The sequence below is a fragment of the Squalius cephalus genome (genome assembly GCF_949319135.1).
Source record: "Squalius cephalus genome assembly, chromosome: 13".
In the NCBI taxonomy this organism is placed as follows: domain Eukaryota; kingdom Metazoa; phylum Chordata; class Actinopteri; order Cypriniformes; family Leuciscidae; genus Squalius; species Squalius cephalus.
Window position 1 is genome coordinate 24,760,864 of NC_137134.1, and position 615 is coordinate 24,761,478.

The following is a 615-nucleotide window of genomic DNA, read 5'->3' on the forward strand; positions in this document are numbered from 1 at the left end:
TAAAAGAAAAATGTATGTTATCGATTTGTTTCTATTATTAGGAAAATTTCATATTCATCAAACTAAATGGAGTAACTCAAAACCCAACTTTGCTCATTTTAAAGCAGCCTTTAAAATGTATTTTCAGTCTGTAAAGTTTTTAAAAAAATCGAAAAGCCCAAAAATCTGTATCTCTGCTAAATGAATTTAATATGTTTGTGATGCCCTTTATCTTTTGTTTGTTTCTTTTCTTTTTTCTATTTTTTCCCAAATTATTGTTGTTTCAAGTTATACTTACCATATGTGAAAATGTGTAAAAGAAATGTGTCAAGAACTTGATATCAAATTCTGTAATTTAAAAAAAAAAAGCTCAAGGTTTCAAACGTTGTGTGTACGTGTAGCTCCCTCTAGTGTCACTGATCTGTAACTTTAACTTCAACGAATGGTCAAGCTCTGTTGTGTTTTCAAGAGTTAGTTATACAATATTTAATTTATGCATTATGTTTATGCGTTTGTCTCGGATTCAGTATGGTATGGTTGTGTTGAGCCTTCCATGGCCAGTTTTTCCCTCTGTGTGACTTTTAATGCCATTTTGTTTACATGTTCGCCTCGCTCTGATGACGTCACTGCCAGTCT